Genomic DNA, 27,792 nt, shown 5'->3' with positions numbered 1-27,792 from the left:
AAAGTATGCCAATGACCTTTAGATTCAGACACTGGTGTTCAAATCCTAAGACTGCCTTGTAGTGGGTTTGTGAGCCCACACAACATAATGTAAGCTCACTCCCCAAGCCTTTGTTATCTTTGTCAATCAGGAAATACCACTTCATAAGGTTTCTGTGAGGATTAAATGGGTTAAGTATGCAAAACATGTAAACTGCATTTTGTAGATAATGTAAATGAAAGACAGGCACTTAGTTTTCATTTTTCTCCCCTCTGTATTCTCTTCTCCCCTATCTACCCCCAGGGAACCTTTAACATAAACTCCATTATTCCCTTTAGTCAAATTCAAAAATTTAGTAAAATACTGATTCTCCTAAACTAGAAATGCTATGCTCCTAAAATTATGGATTTACTTAAGCAAAGTCCCCACCTATTTTCCTCCTGGCTTAGACAATAATCAAATAATTTGGATACCACCTTGCTACAAGTACTGTTAAATGCGAGACCAGGGGAAAAAAAATTAAATCTTGTCTGTAGTATTTATTTTCACCTACTCTTTCCCTCCCTTCCAAATCTTTCTCCCCCCATTTAGATTGGCCTCTTGTTTCTGGTGTGTTCTGAGGCTCTAATCACAGGAGTAATTCTGTGCTCTCTTCCTCAAAAACTTATCTGTCCCTGAGACTCTTAAATATTTTTAAGACACTAAGATTCATCTGTAAAAAAAACAAAACAACCCTTATCAATAGAGAACAGGGCTATTGGTCTAATAGGTACCTGTTTTATGTTTCTTCTTTGTGGTCTGAACAAATAATGACTCAGGAACTTTAGGTGCTGGGCCTTGGGCGGGGCAGGGGCTCAAATCTCACAATGAAATTAAAGAACAAGAAAACCCCAAACTACCAGATATGATAAACTCATCTCACCTTTCTCCACCAGCAGTGCAAATCGCAGTTTAATTACAAATACTATTATGCCAAAGAAAAAGCCGAAGAAATTAAAATTTTTTCTCTTACACAGAGAAAAATAGTATTTTTAAAGATTTGAAATTACATATTTGGGTCTCCTATCTGTTCTATAGGCCACAGAACAGAGGCTAGGTGTATTTTTGGCAAAATCCTTGCTCAAGAACCTTGAACACTCTCCATTACAGGTATTTAAGAAGACCATTTAGTCTATGCTAATTAGACCCCATTCTTTTCCGTTTTTAAAAATATTTTTAGGGGATCCTGGGTGGCTCAGCGGTTTAGCGCCTGCCTTTGGTCCAGGGTGTAATCCTGGAGACCCGGGACTGAGTCTCACGTCGGGCTCCCTGAGTGGAGCCAGCCTTCTTCTCCCTCTGCCTGTGTCTCTGACTCTCTCTCTCTCTCTGTGACTATCATAAATAAATAAATTAATTTAAAAAATTTATTTGAGAGAGATAGAAGTGAGACACAGGCAGAGGGAGAAGCAGGCTCCATGCACCAGGAGCCCGACGTGGGACTTCATCCCGGGTCTCCAGGATCGCACCCTGGGCCAAAGGCAGGCACCAAACCGCTGCGCCACCCAGGGATCCCCTCTCTCAAATAAATAAATAGAATCTTTTTATATTTAAAAAGATTTTTATATCTCTTTTTATATTTAAAAAAGATTTTATTTATTTATTTGAGAGAGAGAGAGCGCACATGCATGAGCAGGCAGGGGATGGAGGAAGAGTAAAAGGGAAAGAATCTCAAGCCCACCCCATATCTGAGCACAGAGCTTGATGTGGGTAGGGCTTGATCTCAAGCCCCTGAGATCATGACCTGAGCCAAAACCAACAGTCAGATTCTTAACCTACTGAGCCACCCAGGTGCTCCAGAAAAAACATACACTTTAAAAACATGTCATTAATGTTATTAACAAAAAATGTCCCTTCTAAACTAAGGATATGTGACAACCATGTGACTTGTAAACATTACTTAATTCTACAGAAAAAGACACCAATAAGTGGAGAAAACACTTTTCATGGATAGAAAACTCAGTATCACACAGGTATCTCTTATCTGCTAGATTACTTAGACTCAATGACATGTCATTGAAAATCCTAAGTTTGACATGCTGATAAAAATTCACTTAAAAGAGCAAATACCCAAGTATGTCCAAACATTCATATAGAAAAAGATTAAGATGAGAAACTGCTAAACATCAAGAATTAAAACCATAATAATAAGGACCATATAGTATATTGGCTCAGGGATAGGCCTATTGACCAATGGACTCAAATAGGCAGCTCAGAGGGCAGACTCATGTGTAAATGAAGGTCTCATTCTTTTCTAAATGAAAACTGTTTTAATAGCATGCACACTGAAAGGATTCATATAGTAACTACATTGGAAAATGAGCTTCATTTCTCACTTGGTCAAATGACACATACATAAATACTTTGGTGTACTAAATTCTTCCTGACCTGTCACCCGGTAAAATATTCCAAAAGTAATGCTAATGTAACAGATAAAAGTATAACAAGGGCACCTGGGTGGCTCAGTCAGTTAAATGTCTGTCTTCAGCTCAGGGTCCTGGGATAGAGCCTCACATTGGGCTCTCTGTTCAATGGGGAGTCTGCTTCTCCCTCTTACTTTCCCCCTGTACGCTCTCTTTCTCTTTCTACCCCCCCTTTCAAATAAATAAATCTTTAAAAAATGTATAGAAGTACAACAGATTAAAATTGTTTTAAAACAAAAAAACACCTTGAGTTAGAAGTTAAATCTAGTTACAATAAACAAAATTAAGTATGAACAATAAAGCCTTTCAAGAAAACAGACTTTTTAAAAGATAATCTTGGGGTAAAAAGGCTTTCCTTAGAGCAACACTGAAGCCAGAAACCAGAGAGGAAAAGATTAGCAAATATAAATGTACACACATATTTGAAACTTTTATATTGTAAAAGACAAAATTAAAACAAAGAACTAGGAAGAAAAAATTATAGCATACGACCAAAAAATGTGAATTAAAATATAAAAGGTTATTACAAAGCAGTAAGAGGGACACCTGGGTGACTCAGTGATTGAGCGTCTGCCTTCAGCTCAGGGCGTGATCCGGGGGGATGAGTCCCACACTGGGCTCCCTGCATGGAGCCTGCTTCTCCCTCTACCTGTATCTCTCCCTTTCTCTGTGTCTCTCTTGAATAAATAAAATCTTAAAAAAAAAAAAAAAAAGGCAGTAAGAAAAATTAGAGGGGCACTTGGGTGACTCAGTTAAGTGTCCAACTCTTCACCTCAGGTCATAATCTCAGGGTTGTGAGATGGAGCCCTGAGTCAGGCTCTGCACTGGGTGTGAAGTCTGCTTAAGATTCTCTCTTTTTCTCTCCCTCCCCTCAAAAAAAAGAAAAAAGAAAAATAAAAAACACCTTGACAAAGACCAGAACAGCCAAGAAAACTGAATGGGCTAAATTAAGCTTTAAAAAGTTCAACTCAGGGACACCCGGGTGGCTCAGTGGTTTAGCGCTGCCTTCAGCCCAGGGCATGGTCCTGGAGTCCCGGGATCAAGTCCCACATTGGGCTCCTTGCATGGAGCCTGCTTCTCCCTCTGCCTCTGTCTCTGCCTTTCTCTCTCTCTGCCTCTCTCTGTGTGTCTCTCATGGATAAATAAATAAAATCTTAAATAAATAAATAAATAAATAAATAAATAAATGAATAAATGAATAAATAAATAAATAAATAAATAATTCAGCTCATTAGTTTAAAAATAAAACATTTTTCACTATAAATTGATAAAGATGAATGAGCTGATGAAAACTTAGTGTTCAGTGGAGTATAAATTTGTATTCCTAGGATAAATTTAGCACTGTGTTCCAAAACTCAAAATTTATTCTTTTATTCAAATTATTCAAATTTCACTTTTATGAAGTTATTTTTAAAAAATTAACCAGACACTGCTGGTGGGAGTGTGATACAGTTTCAACCACTTTGGAAAACTGTTGGCGTGGTAAAACTACACATATGCACATCCTATGCCCAAGAGCACTATTCCCACTAGATAGGTATAGCTATGATCATCAAAACACAGTTTAAGAATGTTCATAGCACTATTTATAATATACAAAAATTAGGTTACAACCCAAAAGCTCATCAACAAAAAAAGGATAAATTATGGTTGTCACCCAACACAATACTGCATCACAATGAAAAATGAATTGCAACATGTAAGTATATGAGACTCCCAGATATTATAAAGAAACCATATACCAAAGAGCACACATTATATGATTCCATCTATACACATTTCAAACAGGCTAAATGAATCAATGGTGTTAGAAATTAGGATAGTAGTTACTCTGATAGGGTCTGTGATCATTACAAAGTGGTTTGAGGGAGACTTCTAGGGTGCTGACTAAACCTTTATTTATTGTTCCATTTATCACTGAGCTACAAAGATTTATGGACTTCTCATATATATGCTATTGTTTAACAAAAAGTTTTCTAAAAATAAGACAGTGTATCTGAAACATGCAAATGCTTACTGGAATATGTGAAACTTAAAAATGGAAATTAAATATTTATATAAGAGAACTGATTAAATGAGTTGTAAGTCACTTATACAATAGGCTGCCACTATGTCCACTAGGGTTTACTGGTACCCTCTCTACACCCAGAGCTCCTCTGATGTATGTTTCTGCTCAACTTGAGGTATACAGAAGCAGTCAACTGGATAAAGTAGTACAGGTAAAGATATCCCAGTCATTAAACAAAACCAAATAAATTCACAATAATAATGAAAGAACAGAGGAAGGTAGAGGATTAAGAGTTTAACAGAAGAAGTCATAAATTAATTTTATAATCTAAAAATATGTAGAAGGGCAGCCCGGGTGGCTCAGCAGTTTAGCGCTGCCTTCAGCCCAGGGCATGATCCTGGAGACCTGGGATTGAGTCCCATGTCAGGCTCCCTGCATGGAGCCTGCTTCTCCCTCTGCCTGTGTGTCTCTGCCTCTCTCTCTCTCTGTTTCTCATGAATAAATAAAATCTTAAAAAATATAAAGAAAAATATGCAGAAGCAGTATTTTCCATTGGTCAGAACTAACTTGCTTAGGAATAGTGTTGATGGATAGCAATTACTCTTAATCATTTAAAAGTTATCCACATGGATGTTTCTTCCAGAAAACTGAAGATATTTCTATCCTTTACGTGAATGCAATAAATCTGGGTTTCTTCCATTTTGTGATATGATTGAGAGTTAGTCCACGCTTTTATCTAGTTTCCAAAGAAAATTCTCCTTCCCCAAGTCATATTGAAATGAGATTAGAAGTCAGTGCTCCAAACTTCCCTTTCCCACGACTGCTGGTACAAGCTTCACATCAGATATATGGGTCTGTCTTCAATTACACATTATACTGTAAATTAAAGAATTCTTACAGTCTATTTCATGTGAAAAACTAGAAGTAAACTCAATGAAACCTTTAAAACCTCTACCAAGTTGATAAAATGAAGAAGCTATGCTAAATTTATGCTGCCTTGGAACGGTACAGACAACTAAATCAGATGGAAAAAAAATTTTTTAGTCAAAAGAAAAACAGTGTATTAAAAATAAGCCATTTCATCACCACGAATGAATGACCCGCCCACAAAATATATAAAATTACTTGACTGCTGTTACCATGTGTATTTATGGTAGAGGCCACGAGTTTCTTTCTCCTCTCTGCTGCAAAGTCAAGGGCAAGGAAGGCAAATGAGAAGGCAGGTTACAATGACAAAAATAATGATCTATTTCTGAGATGTGCTGGTCAGGCTAGTAGACTGACAGGAACTCACTAGAAGGTTTCTTCACGACTTTCTCAGTTTCAAAACTTGAACACAGAAAATATCCTGTTAAATAAACCCATAAAGCCACTTTTTACTCACCTATAATCTAAGTTATTCACAAAATACCGTAAGCTTTCTACTTAGCATTTCACTATTAAGGACTATCAGCATTTTCGATAGAATAATGATTAACATTCCCGGGAATCCAAGTTCGTTTCACTTTTAAAATGCCAACCACCCACCACCTTATTTTCCCTGAATGGCATTATGATTGCACAATTTAATATTTGAAGGTTAATGCCAAACTGTCAAGATAGCTGACGTTCTTGGCAAAACGTGTCTATTGGGATTTTTTAAAAAGATTTTTATATAGTTCTGGTATTTTCCAGAAAGGGAGCCAAGGACTAAAAGCCTATGGTGCAGGATTGACGTTAACAGGTCAAAGACCTAGGAATCAGACAGCATTGTTTCCTAAGTTTACTGATAATGAGCTTATAAAATAAATGAGGGTGGCCTCCCTGAGCTGTGTCCATGGAAGGGAACAGGGTGAAGAATGCACTTCTGTGCAAAAGGTAGAAGCGGCTTTCTCTGTGTATGTTCAGACCAGTCTGTTTCCAACTCTCCTTGAGATGAATCACACTACAGAAGTTGAAGAAACTTGCCAACCTTTACTATCTAGTATTCTTGATAAAAATGCATGTCTATAAACCCATTAATGTGCAAAATATCATAAAAATAATACTTTTGGGGTTGTGTTTATAAGGAATCCTTCTCCTTTAGAGACATACGTTGAAGTATGTACTAATTAAATGATATGATGACTAGAATTTGCCTCAAAATAAACCAGTGTGAGTGGAGTTAGAAGTATAGAAGAAGGGACACCTGGGTGGCTCAGTGGCTGAGCGTCTGCCTTCGGCTCAGGGTGTGATCTGGAGACCCGGGATCGAGTCCCACATCGGGCTCCCTGCCTTAGAGCCTGCTTCTCCTTCTGCCTATGTCTCTACCTCTCTCTCTTTTTGTCTCTCATGAATAAATAAATAAAATCTTAAAAAAAAAAAAAAAAAGGATAGAAGAAATGGTAAAACCTTGAGGTAGGAATTACTGAATCCATGATGGGTGCCTGGAGAGGGGGGGGGGGGGGTGTTCATCACATTGGTTTTTCTTTTATGTTTGAAATTTTCCATAAGAGAAGTTCTAAAAAAAAATTAAAAATGTAGTCAGTTATTGGAACTTTAGCATTTAATAAGCATAACAGTGTAGAAGAACTAAGCTGCTTTAGTTCTATTTTCTTATAGATTTATTTATTTAGAGATAGAGTAAATGCGCATGTGGGGAGGGGCAGAGGGAGAGAATCCCCAAGCTGACTCCCTAATGAGTGTGGAGCCCCACACAAGATTCAACCCCACAACCCATGACCTGAGCTGAAACCAAGGATCAGACACCCAACTGAACAACCCAGGTGCCCCATAGCTCTTTTTTTTTTTTTTTTTTTAAAGATTTTGAGAGAGAAAGAGCTAGCACAAGTGGGGAGAGGGACAGAAGGGCAGAGAAATGCAGACTCCCCACTGGGCAGAGGGCCCAATGCTGGGCTAGATCCCAAGACTCTGGGATCACAACTTGAGCCAAAGGTAGACGCTTAAGCTACTGCGCCATTCAGGTGCCCCTCTGCCTCTGTCCCCACCCAGCGTGTGCTCTGTCTCAAATAAACAAATAAAATCTTTAAAAAAATAAATAAGAGCTTATAAAATGATGCAACATTTTTTCCCTGAGGTCCAATACTTAGTCTAAGGAAGAAAAAAATAGCAAGTGATCCAGTATATAAGATAACAAAAACTTCTTACTGAAAGAGAAGCATATTCTGCCAAGAGAGCCAATCAACAAGTAACATTCTAGACAAATCAAATTTAAATGGATTCAAAATGATATCTAAGAAAAATCCAACCACCCTGAGGAAGATGAGCATGGCTATTGCGTATCAATGATAAATAGCCAGCCCCTAGTCAAAATAATAGTTAGACACATATATATTTTTAAAGATTTTATTTTCAAGCAATCTCTACATCCAACATGGAACTTGAACTCATAACCCCATATCAAGAATTGCATGTTCTACTTAGTCTGCCAGGCATACCAATAATTACTTATAATTTAAACAAAAGTACATCTGTAAAGAAAAATGGTCATGTAGAATAACAGAGGCTCCTGGGTGAAATGAAAGTTTAAATTAAAAAAAAAAAAGGTTGGGCAGCCCGGGTGGCTCAGCAATTTAATGCTGTCCTCAGCCCAAGGCGTGATCCTGGAGACCCGGAATCCAGTCCCATGTCAGGCTCCCTGCATGGAGCCTGCTTCTCCCTCTGCCTGTGTCTCTGCCTCTCTGTCTCTCATGAATAAATAAATAAAATCTTAAAAAAAAAAAAAGTTTTGAAAGGTTTGTATTCTTTATTTTGGGAGAAGGGAAGACTTTTACACAAAAGACAAATACTGAAAACAGCAGAAATAAAAATTATAGAGACAATAAGCATGGGGAAAAGGATGCAAGGCAGTAAGAGGGAAGGAAAAAGCCTTCTACCAGTGATGAAATAAAATATAAATAAGAGCATATTTTCATCATTTATCTCAATCTGGGAGGCAATAATACAATGTCAAGAGCAATCAACAAAACAATATACAGGTGTTGTATCTCCTAAACTCAAGCAATTTTATTCCCTATATCCCCTCCACAAAATATTTTAAGCTTTCCACATGAAGTGATAGGAATCTATTAAGCTGAGCTATGGAGCATTGATTAAATCCAGAAAGATCACAGGCTTTATTTCTATTAAAAGTTGGTTTACTAAATATTCTACAAACCTTCCCCACACAAGAGGCATAATGCAAACAAAAACTACCCTTAAATGAGTATACCTCCAAGAAGCTTAAAGTTGAGCAAGGGAACATGAGATCTGTACATTAAAGAGTAAATGCAGCAACAGTCTGCTACTAGGGTTTCAGGTAGGAATGGATTTCTTCCAGTTTGTGGATATAGACTGAGATGGATTTACATAGGCCTTAAGAACAGCACAGGATCTGGGATGTGTAGGAGTGGGAGAGTCATTTAAAATAAAACCAGGAAAGCACAGGATAGGTCCACAAAATGAGACCACTGCATTTTTATTTTGATGAGTGGACAATGGGGAGTGTTAGAAAGTAGGCCAAGACCAGAGTATCAACTGCCCCAAAGCATGGATTTTATCTGGTGAACAGAGAGACAGTTGGTTATTTCTAGGCATGGCGTAGACAAGTATGCCATATATATATATTGCCATATATACATAATAAAATATATACTTATATATTATACTTATATATACTTATATATTATATATATTATCTTTATATATATAATATATAAATATATATATTTAACTTTTTTAATCTTTTAAACTTATATATATATAAAGATAACTGAGCCATGGTGTATAGGACCAGCTGAAGGTGTGATTAAACAGTTAAAGCAAAAGAGCAGAAAAGAAACGTTCAAGGCCTCAACTAAGGTTAACAGCCATGGGAACAATGGAGAGATAGAGACCTCATAGGCTTTATAACTGCCTAGATTTAGCAAAGCTGGTAGAAAGCTCCAGAATATCTCATTTTGCTAGATATTGCTAGAATATCTCATTTTCATGAGAAACCAAAAAACTAGATTTCTAAATCAATCTCCTAATTTCTAAATGCAAACAGCACATGTGCTCCAGTGTCTCTCCATGAAGCCTTCTGAGACCATCCTACTTACAACCACATACTGCTACATTGTTACCGACTAATATACTATGTACTTTTTAAAAGATTTTTTATTTATTTATTCATGAAGAGACAAAGAGACACAGAGACATAGGCAGAGGGAAAAGCAGGTTCCCTGCAGGGAACCGGATATGGGACTTGATCCCAGAACCCTGGCATCATGACCTGAACCAAAGGCAGAGGCTCAACCTCTGAGCCACCCAGGCGTCCCTATACTATGCATTCTCCTTTATCACTTATCTCCTACTACTACAATGCAAGCTTCCTTAAGGGCAAGGATTGTCTGGTTTGTTCACTGCTGAGTTCCTGGAGCCTAAGAAACTCCCAGCACATAGTAGGCACTCCATTAACACTATATAAAATGAACACATGAATGAAGTTGCAAGACAGACAGAGCCTGAACCTGCCAGTCTGAGGTCTAAGTATAGTCCTAGCCTTGTCAGACAGGGAAGGTGATACTCTTAATGGCAAAGTGGAACACAGGACAGAAGGAACAAGTTTTTTATGGAAGATGCTAAGTTCGGTCTTAAACACAGAAACATCTTAAGTATAAATAGATAAAACTAAATGGCAATATAGTATAAGCAGCTGGAAAACTGGTGATTTAAAAGTAGTCACCTTGTAAATCTCTTAACTCTCGGCTTGTTTCCAATCTCTAAAAAAGAGGGAGGGAATTGAGGAGGGATTACTACCTCATTCACACAGATGCTGAAGACGAAACACTTACAAAGAAAGGTAACTGGCCCAGTATCAGACATAACAGGAATTCAATTTTTTTTAATGTAAAAAATATACAAAACTAGTTACCACAGGACTACAATTTACTTAAGCAACATTTTTTTTAAATATCAAAAAAAGGGGGATCCCTGGGTAGCTCAGTGGTTTGGCACCTGCCTTTGGCCCAGGGCGCGATCCTGGGGTCCCAGGATTGAGTCTCGCGTCAGGCTCCGGGCATGGAGCCTGCTTCTCCCTCTGCCTGTGTCTCTGCCTCTATCTCTCTCTGTGTCTATGATAAATAAATCTTTAAAAATATATATATATAAAAATTTTAAGTTTTCTTCTACATTCTTGAGACCCCATCCCCCGAAAAAACCTTTCCTTATGTTATCATTACAGACAATGGTTACTGTAAGGCACCACAGAACACAATGTGCCACAAGGAACTAACAAGGCACATGCTTATTTTCTAAAATAGAATCTTCCCATACTGTTATGCTGAAGGTTTTGGCAGGTTCTTTTCCTAGTTGTTGTTGTTTTATTATTATTTTTTAAATAATCTCTACACCTAACATGAAGCTCGAACTCAAACCGCAAGACCAGAAGTCCCATGCTCCACCAATTGAATTAGCCAGGTGCCCCCCTAGTGTTTTTGTTTTGTTTTGAGCTAGGTTTGAGATGTTTATGTGTTAAAATGTTATCTGTGAGGGCACCTGGGTGGCTCAGTTGGTTAAGCGTCCAACTCTTGGTTTCAACTCAGATCATGATCTTCTGGGTTGTGGGGTCAAGCCTTGCATAGGGCTCCACATTCAGTAGGGGGGGTCTGTTGAGGGATTCTCTCCCTCTGTCCTTCCCCCACTCTCCCTCAAACAAAATCTTAAAAAATAAAATGTTATCTGTGGTAGGTTATAAAAATCAGATAATCAAAGTTCATGAAATTTTGTTAATAAAAAAAAGGGATACATTCTAAAAAACATTCTCCAATAAATAAAATACTTTTTCTTCTTAGCTGTTTGCTTGCAGGTTTACAACTAAATTAGTTGTCTATAGCTGCCAAAAACTTGAGTGACACAGGTATCACTTATTTAAAAATGGGTCTTTTCCAAATAATTATGTATTGTCCAGAGGTTTGTAAAGCAAAAAACTTTGACAATTTCCTATGATATAATGAACACTTAGAGACTCATTATCAGGGGTGCCTGGGCGGCTCAGTTGGTTAAGTGCCTGTCTTCGGATCAGGTCATGATCCTGAGGTCCTGAGATCAACCCCAGCATTAGGCTCCCTGCTCAGCAGAGAGCCTGCTTCTCCCTTTCCCGCATCCCCATGCTTGTGCTCTCTATCAAATAAATAAAATCTTAAAAAAAAAAAAGGCTCATTATCTAAGGGATAAAAGATAGCATGTATTATTTTCTTAGGTAGCAAATATACATATTTTTAAAGATTTTATTTATTTATTCATGAGAGACACAGAGAGAGAGAGAGGCAGAGACACAGGCAGAGGGAGAAGCAGGCTCCACGCAGGGAGCCCGACATGGGACTCGATCCTGGGTCTCCAGGATCACGCCCTGGGCCGAAGGCAGGCGCTAAACCGCTGAGCCACCCGGGTTGCACAGTAGCAAAGCTAAACCGTTGAGCCACCCGGGTTGCACGGTAGCAAATATTTTTAAAGTTTTACATAGTCAAAAAATTTAGTTAAAAAAAAAATTTAGGGATCCCTGGGTGGCTCAGCGGTTTGGCGCCTGCCTTTGGCCCAGGGCGCAATCCTGGAGACCCGGGATCGAATCCCACGTCGGGCTCCCGGTGCATGGAGCCTGCTTCTCCCTCTGCCTATGTCTCTGCCCCTCTCTCTCTCTGTCTCTGTGTGACTATCATAAATGAATAAAAATTAAAAAAAAAACAAAACAAAAAACAAAACAAAACAAAAAAAAAAATTTAGTTAAATGGGAAGAAAGTTAAGAGCAAGTATGTTCATTACCACCCAACAGGGTATAAATCACACTAACCCTGGGGATCTCTGGGTGGCGCAGCGGTTTAGCGCCTGCCTTTGGCCCAGGGCGCGATCCTGGAGACCGGGGATCGAATCCCACGTCCGGCTCCCGGTGCATGGAGCCTGCTTCTCCCTCTGCCTATGTCTCTGCCCCTCTCTCTCTCTGTCTCTGTGTGACTATCATAAATGAATAAAAATTAAAAAAAAAACAAAACAAAAAAAAAAACAAAACAAAAAAAAAATTTAGTTAAATGGGAAGAAAGTTAAGAGCAAGTATGTTCATTACCACCCAACAGGGTATAAATCACACTAACCCTGGGGATCTCTGGGTGGCGCAGCGGTTTAGCGCCTGCCTTTGGCCCAGGGCGCGATCCTGGAGACCGGGGATCGAATCCCACGTCCGGCTCCCGGTGCATGGAGCCTGCTTCTCCCTCTGCCTGTGTCTCTGCCTCTCTCTCTCTCTCTCTGTGTGACTATCATAAATAAATAAAAATTAAAAAAAAAATAAAAAAAAAATCACACTAACCCTAGAAGAGATTTTTTTCCCCCTTAAGTGTTATATTTTCATTTAAAGCTTCCATGTCAGAAACAAAAGTAAACACTGGTAAGATCTAAGTTTATTTTTTTTTAAATGGGAAAATCTTCATAACTTAGCTCTTCTCAGATGTATTATTCTGCTACCAGATTCCCAAATGAAGCTAAAAATTCAAAAGAAAAAATTGAGTCGTAAGTCACAGAAAATAATTTTTTTCAAATAGATTTCAGAAAAAGGAAGTATATTAGAAAGATATATAGAAAATTTAAGCCCCACCCGACCCCCAACAAAATGTTTTATAAAGCATACTTACAAAGTCTGATACTCAGAGATGTCCTAGCTACAGAAAAAGTAGTGAGAGAAAAGCAATGGGAAATATGGAAAAATGATGGCTTCTTGAGACCAAAAAAAAGTCAAAACAGAAAATTTAATATTATCTAAAAAGTTCATATTTCATTTAAGCACCTCAAAATATTTAGGTTATCAACAAAATATAAATAGTTCTTTAATAAACTTCACTGCTTTGCTATTTTATGGCAACTGTGCACTTTGTTTACTTTTAACTAAAAATGTACAAATCATATACATAAATTAACAGTTTGTTAATTAAACAGTGTGCTAATTTTCAATAACTCATGCAAGGTGAATCAAAAGCTTAATTTTAGGAGGGGCTGCTGGCTCAGTCAGTAGAGCATGTGATCTCAGGGTTAAGTCCGGGCCCGAAATTGGGTGTAGAAATTACTTAAAAATAAAATCTTAAAAAACAAAACAATAACAGCAACAACCCTTTTCACGACTTGATTTGTTACAGCTTAATTCAAATGTAAAAAACACTTGAAAACAAATCATTTACCCAGAGTATTGCTTATAATCTTAAGCATGATAACATTATGGCTATTTACATAAATGTCCTTTTTTTTTTTTTAATTTTTTTTTATTTATTTATGATAGTCACAGAGAGAGAGAGAGAGAGGCAGAGACACAGGCAGAGGGAGAAGCGGGCTCCATGCACCGGCAGCCCGACGTGGGATTCGATCCCGGGTCTCCAGGATCGCGCCCTGGGCCAAAGGCAGGCGCCAAACCGCTGCGCCACCCAGGGATCCCAAATGTCCTTATTTTTAAGAGGGGCCACCTCGTTTATATAGTTGTTAAAGGACAATGTCTGGAATTTGCCCTAAAACATTACAGAGAAAAAAAAAAAGATGTGTGAAAAAGTCCTGATAACTGCAAAGTTTTAAGTGACAGAGATTCCCTAAATTAATATTTTACATTTGAAAAATTTAATAATAAATAACTTAATTTCTAATACCTGTCACATTTTTTTTTTTTTTAATCAAAAGGTTGTATATGTCCAACTACACTCTGCTTCTATGGAAGGTGACACTCACTGTCAAGGAACTAGTCAAACATCCAGTTTAAAATCTACAGATGAAGGGACCCCTGGGTGGCTGAGTCAGTTAAGCACCTGCCTTTGCCTCAGGTCATGATCCCAGGGTCCTAGGATTGAGCCCCACATTGGGCTTTCTCCTTAGTGCAGAGTCTGCTACTCCCTCTCCCTGCTGTTCCCCTTGCTTCTGCTGTCAAATAAATAAAAACTTAAAAAATAAAAGCTACAGATTCAGAATATAGCTTTGAACTATAGAGAAAAAATAGATTTAAAAAGATTCTCAAGACAAAAGATACCCAAGAGACATCAAGTTCACTATGAACATCTAAACAAATGATCTGGAAAAAATTGTTTTAAAAAATTGGAGGGGGGGGGAGTGCCTCGGTGGCTCAATCAGTTGACCATCTGATTTTTTAATTTCAGTTCAAGTCATGAACTCAGGGTCATGAGATTAAGCCCCACATCAGGCTCTGTGCTGGGTTTGGAGCTCACTTAAGATTGCCTCTATTCCTCTTCCTCTGCCCCTTTCTCTCCATTAAAAAAAAAGTTTTCTCTTTTTTGGGGGGAAAAATTTTTAGAAGTAGGATACATTAAAAGACACTGGTACTTAATTATAACTTTCCGTTTTCCTGTTCTCAGTATGGAGGTAGATGAAACCACTGTCCACATGTCAGAGAAGTAAACAGAAAGAACCCTGTCATTCCAAAGGCAGACTACCTAATCACAGTAGGCTGGAGAAGAAAAACAAATGAATCACAACCTTGAGGATGACAACAGTACCTAAACTTGAGAACTTTGAAGTCAAAGGCAACGTATACTTTCCCTATAAATGATACAGAAACATGCAAATAGTCCAGTGGCCCTCTGCAAAATCCTAATGGAAGCATCTATTTAAAATACATCCTATTTCCCCTTCTGGGCGATATGCTTCTTCATTCTGCCATCCACAGTGTCCATGACAAAGTGCATCATGAAGCAGCTTCTCAGTAAGTATTATAAAGCTAAATTTAATATGGCTTTATGGAATATCTATGCAGTGTATTTGGTACTCATGCTTCCAATGTTCTTCTCTAATTATCTTTGAAAACTGTACTTCCTTTGTTTTAAATACAGTAGACCAGTTTTTCCCCTAACACTTGACATGTAGACTGCAATGTCATTCAATGAAAACAGAGTTAAGTGAAGTGTTTAATAATCCCTACCCACAGACATTCTAATCAAGGCATATGTGAATCATTTACAGTAAGCAGTGATTTTTTTTTTTTTTTTTTTTTTTTAAGTAAGCTCTATTCCCAACATGGGGGTTGAACTCATTACCCTGAGATCAGAAGTCCCATACTCTGCTGACTGCCAGCCAGGTGCCCCAGCAGCAACATTTTTATTTATCTTTCTTTTTTTTTTTTTTAAGATTTTATTTATTTATTCATGAGAATACCAGAGAGGAGAAAGAGAGAGGCAGAGGGAGAAGCAGGCTCCATGCAGGGAGCTCGACCAGGACTCAATCCTGGGTCCCCAGGATCATGCCCTGGGCTGAAGGTGGCGCTAAACTGCTGAGCCACCCGGGCTGCCCACAGTAACATTTTTAAAGGAAATATTTTCTTTGCCACTCTACAAGTGACATATATTATATTACTGCAAAGTGTTGTATACAAATTAATAAATAGAAGCAGTGGCATCGTTCTATAGATAAAGATTATGGCAAAGTGAAAAAGAATGAATTACAGTAAATGAGGAAGAGGAGATATCAGATATGTGGTCATCTATTTCTTTTTATAAAATAGTTAAGAGATCTCAAAGTCATGGAGCTACTTATGGAAAGATCCAGGTCCATAACCCAGGCCAAGACTCTCTCCTTTCCTTCTCTGTACTAATTATGAGTGTCTCTAGACACTAAGAATTCCCCACAGTAATTTTGTAACTTCAATAATCTCAAGAATTTCTTAAAGACAGTTCTTTAAAAATTCATATATAAGTGCCTGTAAACCCAGAGGAAAAGGGAAAGAGAATACACATACACATACAAACCGTTAGTTTGCCCTTACAAATCACTGCTCTAAAGCTCTGGTCACAAGTACCTCTCCTCATTCCCTAGTTTTTTCCAGAACATAAAGGACAAATACTTGCTGTTCTCTTTATTACTCCATATTCATCATGCATAGCAGGTGCCAAATACTAATAACACCTTCACCTCGATTTCATAAAAATTAAACAAGGGAAGAGAGCAGCACAGACTCAGGCTTTTTTAAAGCAATAAATGTACAAAGACTAAGCAGCAGGTTCAAGATCACTGTCATGATTTTATACTAAATGAAGCAGAACTTCAGTATATTTTTCACAGACAAATACAAGCAGATAGAAGCTAAGTTAAAAGCACAGTCCACCAACACAGGGAATGCTGCATTCCAAAACGAATGTATTCCATTGAACCTAGTTTCTACTACTCATTTGGAAGACTTATCAGAAGTGGCACCAATTATGTGTTACAAGTTTAATAAAGGCTTTCACAAACAATGTTTTAAAAAAGGGGATTAAAATGTAGGGCAGCCGGGGTGGCTCAGCAGTTTAGCACCTCCTTCAGCCCAGGGCGTGATCCTGGAGACCCGGGATCGAGTCCCATCCCACGTCAGGCTCCCTGCATGGAGCCTGCTTCTCCCTCTGTCTGTGTCTCTGCCCACCCTCACCCCCCTCAAAAATAAAATCTTAAAAAAAATAAATAAATAAATAATCTAAAGTAATATGGAAAATAGCAGTGTCTTCTTGATTGAAATTCTGCTAAAAAACTTTAAGAGTAGTTAGAAGGCAAATATCCTTTTTGATACATTCAAGTAGCTATTATAAGCCATCTTTATTTATCATCTCATGAGTAATGAGGATGAAAGAACTCGGATGACAACTTTCAACGGAAACTGGAATGTTGCTTTTTTCAAAAAGTCCATGGTGAAAATAAGCAAAAGATACGAAACATTAAACGGGGGGGAGGGCGTGCTTTTAAAGAAAATACCCTACCATAAGAAAATAACCCCCAAATGATTAGATAAGCACAGAACCCTGGAAAGCCAAGAGTTGTCAGGTCAAAGGGGGACTGTACACTAGGTGTGCAATGTGATACAACATGAACGGCTGGAGCTGTTTAAAGCATCACACAAGTAACAGGTGACACTGCCAAGAGGACGCTTTCTCCCCATGAGCTAGCAAGACTGCTAGCTCAAGACCCACAGAGAAGATAACACACAGTAAGAAATGGGTTGTCAAAAAAAAAAAAAAGAAATGGGTTGTCAGGTACAATTAAGAAGTATGCAAGTGATAAATAGCGATAGGGAAGCTAGCCTAATAATGTCAAATAAAAAATCTGAGATTTAAATATCCACAAGCAATGGGAAATAAAGGCTGTATTATTAGGAGGTACGGGAAGGAAATGAAAAATCAAGTTTCTTACAAGGAGTGTTTCCTTAATAATTTAACAATGGGGGGGTGCTTTCTTTTTGTTTGTTTTGTTTTTTTTTTTTTAGCAAAACAAGAGAAAACAAACCTAGACACACACAACAGTGGGTGTATATATAGTAAGAAAATTTGGCATTGAAAAGTGACAAAACGATTAGGTTTCCTTCTCTCATGTTTGTACCACGGGGTCAAACAGGACTAACAGGTTCAGATGCCACTAAGTTCCACAAACAGTTGGCTGGTGCCACTACCACCAGGCAGAGTGCTGCTCTGAGAATACCTTTCAATACAACTAAACAGCCTCCAGTGGTGAAGCACAGAGTTTTAAGGCTTTTTTCCTAATTTGTCTTTTAAAATGTGAGTGGGGCCTAAAGCGGCCATCCCATCCCTAACCCCCTAGTCTCACTGCCCACATATCACCAGTTTATTTTCTATAAAAATGTTTATACATATATACATTCACACCATGACATACACACAGACACACAAGTGTAAAGTGTTCTGAAAACACCTTTCTCCAAGTAACACAGGGAGGTTGTCTTTATCAGTACATACATATCTAAGCCTCCCCATCCCCCTGCTTTAAAGCTTGCACAATATCAAAATACCATAATTTAAGCAGCCATTAGTGAAGTAGTAGTTCTTTGTCAGTTTTTGTGCTATTACAAAATGTCACAATGAACACTCCAATACATGTCTATTGCTATAACTTTTCAGGTTTCTGTTTGCAATTTCCAGAAGTTCCACTTCTGAGTCAAAGGGATATATACCTAATTCTGATAAACGTGCTTCAAAAAGATTGCATCCAGTTACTTTCTACTATCATATGAGCCAACCTCACACCCTTACCAATACTGGTATTAAAGCTTTTACAGTGGAAATAAAGTTCATCTTTAAACACCACAATTGCCATCTGTACCTCAAATTGCTGTTCACCAATTCAACTGCAGCCATGGCTGGGTCACCCGAGAGGAAAGGATCCACTCTACTGACCTTCCTTCTTGCCTCTCTAACACACACCTACATGTGAACATGTGAAGGCAGCCCTTCAGTATTTATGGAAAAAAAAAAAAAACCCACTAAAATGCGAAGCACTTTCAGTAGCTAACTCAAAAACAAGACTAGCCAATTAAATCTCACTTAACCTGTGAGGCAGGTTAACTCCAGAACCTGGGCAGAAAAATGTGAAAAAAAGAAAAGAGTTTAGTCTGACATGTCATCATTTAATTAAATGACAGGAATTGTATTTTACCTATCTAAATACATAAAGTATTTGCACTTCCATATCTATGCCCCAAAGAGGATGTGAGGTTAATTTATTTCTTGGGTAGACCTGATACTTTAAATAGCTCCTTACCAAACTACTTTTGCTGTTACAGCACACAAAATAATGAATACTCACAAAAGATTTATACAGATTTACATAGAGTATCTCAATAACAGATATTTAACATTTTAAGAAATAATGTTAGTCTCCAATTTACTAAAAGCCTTAGTTTACTCTTGACTACTTTGAAAACAAAGAGATCTTGGAGGAAATAATTCAAACATATAAAGTGGTACTTAGCTTCCATGTATCTACTTATTTATATACTATTTGACTTTCTAGTTATAAATATCATCAAATGACTTCCTCATTACATCTATCAGGATTTTCACTTTACTCCCACATTCCCCCTCCCTATCTATCCATGGAACAAAGGTATAGCACCACTGTTGGTCAAACTGATATTCAGAAATTACACTCCTAATAACCATGTAAATATCATTCACTGCTGAGACATACAGTATATGACCAAGCTTTTTCTTTTCAGTATTTTTTTCGAAGGAAATAATCACCGCTTTACACTAAGCAAACAAGAAACCAATGTATCCATCATTAATCTCTCCCTCAACTCTGATAGAACTGTCTCCACATGTTTAAACACATCAAGACGAGTACCTGTATTTGAATGCTTTCCCTCACAAATTTACCAATCTCACTCTTTGACTTGATCAGGGAGATGCCCTCCAGTCCCTAAGCATATGCTGGCTGGATGTTAAAGGAAGGGGACTCATGAATATGCAATAGAAGGGTGCCAGAAAGGGACTGGTTCCTGACCTCAATGTGCCCAGGAATAGTTAAGAATTTGTTAAAAAGTTAAGTTGTTAAATAGTTAAGAATTTGTTAACATCACTTTAAAATAAACAGAAAATATTCAACATCTGCACTATCTAGACGGTAATATCTAGGACTGCAGAGTTGCATGGAGACTTACAGAACACCAAGGAAGTCCTAATGCCCAGCCACCTCTCTGCCACTCAGGTTCACAAAATCACCCCGTTTCGGAGCTCCCCTATTCCCAAAGAGGGCTTTTTTTCCCCCAAGAACAAAGACTTCACAAGAAAATAAATTCAGAATTCTAGTGGTTAGAGGAGTGGGCTCAATGTGAATCTCTGCCTGATCATTTACTTGCCATATGGTCCTGGGCAGGTCACTTAAATCTCTGTGTGCCTTTGTTTTCCTCAATGTAAAAAAGGAGCTTAATAAATACAAGATTAAGGAAAGGCTCAGTATGTCCTATTATTAATAGTCCAAAATCATATCTGCATCTTTAACAGGGTACAGCTATCATTCTAGTCTACCTTGGTTACTATCAAGGTTACTAAAACTGAAATTATTTCTCTTAAATCTTTTTTTTTTTAAGATTGTACTTATTTGAGAGAGAGAAGAGCAAGAATGAGAGCGAGAAAAAGAGCGAGAGGGGGAGCAGCAACCCCTCACTGAGCAGAGAGCCAAATGTGGGGCTCAATCCCAGGACCCCAGGATCATGACCCAAGGCTAAAGCAGACACTTAACTGAGCCACCCAGGGGTCCCTGCTTAGAGCCTTGTTATATTGATGTTAGCAATTACTAACAAGGGGATTAACCTATAACTTGTTCCCAAAATGGCATTCTGCCCAACTTCTATGCTGAAGTCCCTTTCCAATTTTTTTAATTGCTACTTAGTGTTTTTAGTCACAAATATATATAACAGCCATCCCTTTTAGCACTCAAATGGGCTGAATACTATTCTAAGCCTTTTGTACTAACTCTGCACCCTCACAACAGCCAGAGAGACAAGTTACTATTACAAAGACATATTTGTACCACATTCTTCCTCTCTGCCTTTCCAGCCAACACTGGTCGTCTTTCATTTCCTGAAACACAACAAGCTCTCACCCTCTTCAGGGCCTTTGCAATGGTTACTTCTTCTGGCTGGCCCTGACTTCCCTGTTTCTACAGATAGCTTGCTTCCTCTTATCCTTTATGGTGTGTCTCAAATGCCACTTCCTCAGATACCTTTCTGATCACCTGAAATACACACCCCGATCGACCCCTCAGTTATTCTCTACCTGTGTCTGTTTCTGTGAAGGTCTTACCAGAAATACTATTTTATCTGTTTGTATGCTCCTTCACCTCCAACAAAATCCAAGTTCCAAGATGGCAGGAACCTTATCTGACTTGTTCTTTGCCTGCATTATAATTAGTGCTCAACAAATACTAGCTAAATGAATAATGTGAGAAAATAAAAATAAATTAACGTGAATAGGTACCAGGCACTATCCTAGACAGTGGGATCTGGAAATAAGAGAGCACCTGCCCTCAGTTCAAGTTCTAGTAGGAAAATGACAAGCAAACAATTACCAAGGAGTATTAAGATAAGAGTTACCCAAAGGGTGCTAAGGAGGCTTAATGAAGGTGGTCCTAACCCAAGAGAGTGGGAAGGGAAAAGGTATTTTCAGGATGTAGTGATGCCAGCTGAACCCAAGAGGAGATTAGCCCTCTGTTCTTACGTGGCAGCTACAGGAAGTTTGCTCCAAACATGCAAAAAATAAGATGGTCCCCAAAGCTCAACTCAGTATCAGCACATAATAACCAAGAAGAAAGGTGTGCAAGCCATCTGAAGGAGCCAAACTGAATATACTTGTGCATGTAAAGAAAAAGGTATCAACAGAAAGGGTCAGTAAGCACTAAAGGAAAAATCAGAGGAAAAGGTTGGCAGACACCACTGAAGAAACTGAGCAGGGGAGGAAGAGCTTTTGCTCATACACGAGTCTTCTGGTCACAAGGGATCTCTTCATTATGGGATGATGGCATCATCAGATTATGACAAGCCATTAAACATTTTATTCATCTCATTGTTTTTGTTCTGATTCCTTCTCACATAACTTTCTAGTTATAGTATGGGCTGCTAGCAATGTCCTATAGGGAGAGCGCACACTGGTGCACACTGTAAATAATATACAGGCTTTTCAATTTTACCTTTCAGATTCATGACCTTGGTTAATCTGAGACCAAAAAAAAAAAAGTGGATCTGCCCCTAGTTCACCAATTATATACCTGGAGGTGGGGAGTCTTTCTCCTAACAAAGGATGAGGTTAGCCTGATTTTAGAGAGAAGAAAAACGTTTAGGATTTAAGAAAAACATTTGAGGTGGATCTGACAGATACAGAAGGTGAAGAAAGAGAGCTGAGCCAAGGATGATTCTAATATTTTAGAACTGAGTTATCTGGAGATGGCAATACCCTTCACCAAGAGAGCAAGAACAATCAGAGGGACACAAAGACTTACAGAGATTTCCTATTTAGGACATGCTAAATCTGCAGCCTCCTAAGGACAGCTTAGTGGAGATGTCCAATAGGCATTTGGCCATCCAAGACCGGAACTCAAGAGATTTTAACTTTTAGAGACACTGTATTAGGACTGTAGATGAAATCATCCAAGAAAAGTGTGTCAACTAACAAGAGATGACGACCGGGAATCCCTGCGTGGCTCAGCGGTTTAGTGCCTACCTTTGGCCCAAGTTGTGATCCTGGAGTCCCGGGATTGAGTCCCACATCGGGCTCCCTGCATGGAGCCTGCTTCTACCTCTGCCTGCGTCTCTGCCTGTCTCTCTCATGAATAAATAAATAAAATCTTAAAAAAAAAAAAAAAAAAAAGGAGATGAAGACCAATTGTGGAACCTGAGCAATGCCAGTTTTTAAAGAGGAACCTGCAGGGTAGTCTGAAACAGAGACAGACATCTAGATTTGTTCTGAACACTTATTAGGTGGTGGGTCAATGTCATATTTCAACAATTATATCTGCATTTTTTTTTTTTTTTTTACAGAGAAAGTACAAGTTTTAAAACAAAAGTGATTTGCTTAAAGTTATTGAAAAAGACACAGGAGTTCTTTCTGAATATCAGAATATAGCTTCCTGGGACAGGAAGGAAATCAATGAGATACACCCTCCTAACTTCTCAACAGCACTTCAAAAAGTGAAATAAAGCTTGTTGAAAAGAACAAAGAACGTTCTTTGGGGAGCTACTTTAAAATGTTTAAGTCTTGCCAAGAGTTTAAAGTCCACGATGCTAAATAACCACCTTTGGATGAATTTTCAAGGCGGAGAAAAAAGTTCCAATGTGTATTTTAATGACTAACATAGGTTTTGAGAGACATTACTACACATTTATATTCTATAACAAGTCAAACTTTAATCTTAGGAGGTCTAGGATACAGCACAGTATTATTCTCCCCAATGGCGTCACTGAGTTTATGACTCACTGAGTTGAAAACTTTGTCATCAAGAACCATTCATTCATTTATAGCAATGCCAAGTGCTAAAATTGAGCTGTACCACACTTCCTATCCTATCATAGCTGACAGCTTTGTTGGAGAAGACAAACTATTCCACAAAAAACCTGGGATTTCAACACAAGTTGCAAATTAAGTGCCAAATAGCAGTAGGATAGGTTAGATGAGGGAGTCATCACAAAAGACTGGATTGCATAAGAAGAAAATGGTGAGGGAGCCAGACTTTAAAGAAAGGCGAGACAGTCAAGAAGCAGTATGAGGGGGATCTCCCTCTGCCTGTGTCTCTGCCCCCCCCCTCTATCTCTGTGTGTGTGTGTGACTATCATAAAAAAAAAAAAAAAAAAGAAGCAATACGAGGTAACAGGAGTATTGCAAGCAAGACAGAGGTAGGAGTGAAGGCACAGATGCAGGAACCAGCTGTTCAGTCTTTTTGGAATAAGAAATTCATGTAGCCAGGCAATAGTCAACAAGGCCAGAGAAGCAGACCACAAAGTTTTATACTTTATCCTATGGACAGTATACAGCCAAATGATGGTTTTACACACAGGTAGGCAGTGGAAGATTTTGAAAAAGCAAGATTTTGGAAAAATTAATCTGGCAACTGTGTAATAAGTAATAACATATCATGATTGTGGTGGGGGTACACATGTCAAAACTCATCAAACTAGACACTTGAAATTGCTGAATTTTATTGTACATAAATCATACATCAGTAAGACCAATTTAAAGGTAAAGACAGGAATGATATTAAGTATTAAAAAAACAAGCTGTGGGATCCCTGGGTGGCGCAGCGGTTTGGCGCCTGCCTTTGGCCCAGGGCGCGATCCTGGAGACCCGGGATCAAATCCCACATCGGGCTCCCGGTGCATGGAGCCTGCTTCTCCCTCTGCCTGTGTCTCTGCCTCTCTCTCTCTCTCTCTCTGTGACTATCATAAAAAAAAAAAAAATTAAAAAAACAAGCTGTAATATATATATACATTATATATTTATAGCCTATATATAGAGATATAGTCCATATAAAAATTTGAATATTTGATAGCTGAGGTTAATTTAGTGTGCTGAAACCAGCTGATTATATGCAGTTCTTCCCAATTTCAAGTTCAGTGACATCACATCTGTACTCTGAAACCAGACATGGTGGAGTATTTACACTTCAGAAATCAGCAAATGCTACAAATCAAGGCTTTATTCCCCGGGCAGAGGTTCAACATTCACCAGGACACCACTGTGTCATTTCTATACAAGGTCTAGTATGAATACGGCACTAAATGAAGAGTCCCTCAACATTTTCTTCTAATTCGAAATAATGACACAGTTCTGAAGCACCATTTCTTAATCTTATCCTCAGCAGATGGTTACCAAAAAAGTATTAGGTTTAAGAGCCTAACATTTTATTGGTTTGAAGAACTAAAGCATGCCTATGTATTAAGACAGAAACCTTTGTTTGCATCTCTCAATCAAGGTTTTCTAGCTATTATGTGGTTCCCCTGAGACTAACACCAATTGATGATGATAATGCACAAAAAATTCCAGCATTCACTCCATTATAGGAAAGGCTAATTGCATGGGCCTATTATTGGAATATGCTCTCCTAGTTTAAACTAGTTGCATTTCAATAGAGTAAAGAGCATTTTCTAGAGAAACCCTACTGTGAAAAGATGAACTTTTGTCTTAACAACTTTAGTTTCAAAAACTATTCACTTATAGATGCCTATTTCACATCTCTGAAGCAAAATGGCTCATTTGTTATGTAGATTACTAGGCAATCACTTAAGAATAAAGAGGTTTCTTCTTTAGAGGCACCAGCTCACTATCTGCACAGGCTCAATCTCAAAACCAGCCAAGTATACTTCTAAATATGACAGCAAATAACTATTTGAACCTTTGTGATTTAACTGTGGAAAAATACAAACGTGTACCTCCTTTTTATTCTCCTTCCCACCTTCCAGGGACCAATCTGGGGTTCCTTCCAAGGAAGGGTGCCTTTTAGAGGGTGCAGAGAGAGGGCGTCTCTCTGCAAAGATATCAGGGTATAGGAGGCAGGTACAGCAAGAGGTACAGTATGCTGATCACTGCAGCAGGTCTGATTCCGTGAGTCCTTATTTAATTAACAGACTTAAGTTTTGTTTCAAAAATTCTTAAGTCCATTACTTAATTCAGAATGTAATTCTTCATGAACGAAAGCCAATATAACTCACTTGTATCTGAAGTACACCACTTTACTTTGGAACACTAATCCCCATCTATACCGAAGTTTCTACTAGGGAACGCACATGCATTCGGGGTTCTGAGATGCTAACAATCTTCACTGTGTAGACCTCATTGCACCTAAAGCCCCTACACCTCAGAAGAAGGGAAATAAGAAGACATAAGAATTATCATGAAGAACTATGAAATATAAGGAGCAGGAAGAAAATGTCAGGGGGGACAAATGACTGGAAATGTGAGAAGAAATATGTAAGAATCACCAGGGTATTAACATCCCCTCCCCCGCAGAGAACTAGGGGTGTGGAGAGGGTGGCAGGTATTCATCAGACATGTACACTTTGATAAAGCACCCCATGAGTTCCAATCTACACTACAAACGAAGAACTGCAGATTTAGGGAGGGAGCTGCCAGGCCATGAAGAGTATACAAGAATCAGTTCCAAGCCCCAGATCTGTCCACTGAGCACTTTTTGTACCACAGGTCCTGGCCCAAGTATCTTTTCCTTTTGCTACTTTATTTGGGCTTTTAATTCCCCTGGAAGAGTAGAAATAAGAACCCCAGCCAAAAGGAAAGAAAAATATACCTGTGGCCCTATCTCTTTACTAATATTTACCATTCTTCAAAATGCTCAAGCTCAGATGTTACAATGTACAATTCTAAGAGCTGGGGACAAAGGTATAACAGACACAGGATCTACCCTCCAAGGAGCAGCTTGACAAGGCAGGTGGGAGGGAGCTGAAGCCACAAACACACAGCTGGTTATAAAGTGTAACTTCTCACAGGGAAACCAAGAACGCAATTGGAGTACACACAAGAAAGGAAAAGCACCTGTGGCAGATATGGAGCTGGGTGTGGGACTTCCAGGAAGACTCTGAGGAAGATGGAAAGCTTGAGGTGAATACTAAAGAATAAAGGCAAGCTGGCCAGAAGAGGAACTATGCAGAACAGTCAGCAACCGTCCTTTGAGAAGACAGGCACAGCACCTGCAGGGTGGGCGGAGCTCCACATCTCAGACCTTCACCATAGGAAGGCACTAGCCCTCCTTCTCTACCAAAAGGACCCTCTAATACCCAGGTTGGGCTTCAAACCATAGGCACTGAAGAGCAAAACTAAGGGGTTTTAAGCAGGAAGTACCATGATCGGATGTACTAAACAGGATCAGTCTAGCAGTAAAATGAAAGGCAGACTGGAAGGAAGGAGACACAGACTAGCCACAGGGAGCCCTGAAGTTGTGAGATGATCTGCAACAGTCCAGGTAGATCATAGGGCCTAAATAAAGCAGTGGTGCTAGGGCTGGAGAGAAGTGGGGAGACAAAACATCTCAAGGAGGCAGAAAAAACAGGATGAAGGAGTTATGGGGTCATTCCGGTTTCTTACTTGGGTAACAGAAGAGTGAACACACACACACATACACATACAGATCAGTCTGATTTTGGAGGATATAATACAGAAAGCAACATTAGACATGGTAAAGTTTTAGGGGCCAGTTGGGATATCCCCGGGGAGAAGTCTGAAAGTCAGGAAGCTATACCACAGTAGAGTTTGGGAAGTAACCGACCATGTAAACATCTGAATCTTTTTGTATGGTAAGGTTGTTACATGAAAAGATTGATGAAGCCACCCATGGGAAAACCAATCTTTAATAAGTCTACATTAACCTAGAGAGAGAGAGAGAGAGAGAGAGATGTGGGACCAAAGTAGGTCTTTCCAGCAAAACAGAATGGAATGTTTCTTTAGTCCACAGGTCCACCAACTATGGCATTGTGGGTTTTTGTAAATAAAGTTTTATTGTACAATGCCAAATCCATCCACTGATTGATAGCTGCTTCTGTGCTGCAACGACTGAGTCGAGTAATTGCAAAAAGCCCAAAATATTTACTACTTGGCCCTCTATATATTATTTGGCCCATCCCTCCTTTAATTAATAGCCTTTGGGCTAAGCCTATCCCCACTTCCTACCTCAGTCTCTTCATTTGAGAAACAAAAAGTACATTGTGTTTAAATGCAGCAAGAACTTAGAAGGTTCATGAAGACTGTTAATATCAAAGCCATTCATCAAAATTTATGCTCACCCCTTAAAAAATGTTGTGCAACACAACCGAACAATATTTCCAATTAAAGTCAAGGTTTTAAAGTATATAAAAATTTACAACATATAATTTGAGAATGCAGTATTTAAATTACAAGGCAATTTACTGATTCACATGTGACTACAAAATAAAGGGAATCTCAATCTCAACCTTCAATCCAATTTAGAATGTTACACCACAGTCTACTCCAGAAAGAAATCACCTCACAAAAGCCTTTGATAATAGAACAGATGGACCATGAAGCAGATTTAATCAGTGCCATCTCCACCACCGCCATCATTTCTTGAACACCTACCATGTCCAGTTAACTATGCTGA

General features: G+C 38.6%; 1 protein-coding gene across 2 annotated transcripts in view; it reads right to left on the bottom strand.

The window, feature by feature from the left end:
- The window catches only part of UBE2H (ubiquitin conjugating enzyme E2 H), a 108,215-nt gene that overhangs the window by 45,398 nt on the left and 35,025 nt on the right, over positions 1-27,792 (bottom strand). The gene's annotated exons all lie outside the window — the stretch shown is intronic.

This window comes from Vulpes vulpes, chromosome 7 (genome assembly GCF_048418805.1).
Source record: "Vulpes vulpes isolate BD-2025 chromosome 7, VulVul3, whole genome shotgun sequence".
In the NCBI taxonomy this organism is placed as follows: Eukaryota; Metazoa; Chordata; class Mammalia; order Carnivora; family Canidae; genus Vulpes; species Vulpes vulpes.
Note: the sequence above shows the minus strand (reverse complement) of the source record. Positions and strands in the feature narration are given on the sequence as shown.